The sequence below is a fragment of the Chaetura pelagica genome, unplaced genomic scaffold (genome assembly GCF_000747805.2).
Source record: "Chaetura pelagica isolate M959 unplaced genomic scaffold, ChaPel_1.0 scaffold74, whole genome shotgun sequence".
NCBI lineage: Eukaryota > Metazoa > Chordata > Aves > Apodiformes > Apodidae > Chaetura > Chaetura pelagica.
This window is the reverse complement of record NW_009952982.1, coordinates 1229453-1229653: the sequence shown is the minus strand read 5'-3', so window position 1 is coordinate 1229653 and position 201 is coordinate 1229453. Positions and strand designations below refer to the sequence as shown.

Sequence of the window (201 nt, the reverse complement as noted above, 5' to 3'; positions counted from 1 at the left end):
GCGCCCCGCCGCTCCCGCACCGCGGCGCTCGGCGTTTCCCGGCTGCTCGCACCCTCTCGTGGAGACGCGGCAAAGCGGGGCTGCTCGCAGAGCAATCCCTTCCTCCGGCCCGCAGGGAGGGAAGGCCGAGATGCGCTACCCCGAGGTTCCCCCCGCCAGCTCTGGCAGCCGAGCCTCCCCGGGAGGAGGTTGGCGGCTGGG

The 201-nt window shown here is 75.1% G+C and overlaps 1 protein-coding gene across 1 annotated transcript in view; it reads left to right on the top strand.

The window, feature by feature from the left end:
- Window positions 1–201, top strand: part of LOC104387642 (ras association domain-containing protein 7-like) — a 13394-nt gene that overhangs the window by 2001 nt on the left and 11192 nt on the right. The window lies entirely within an intron of this gene.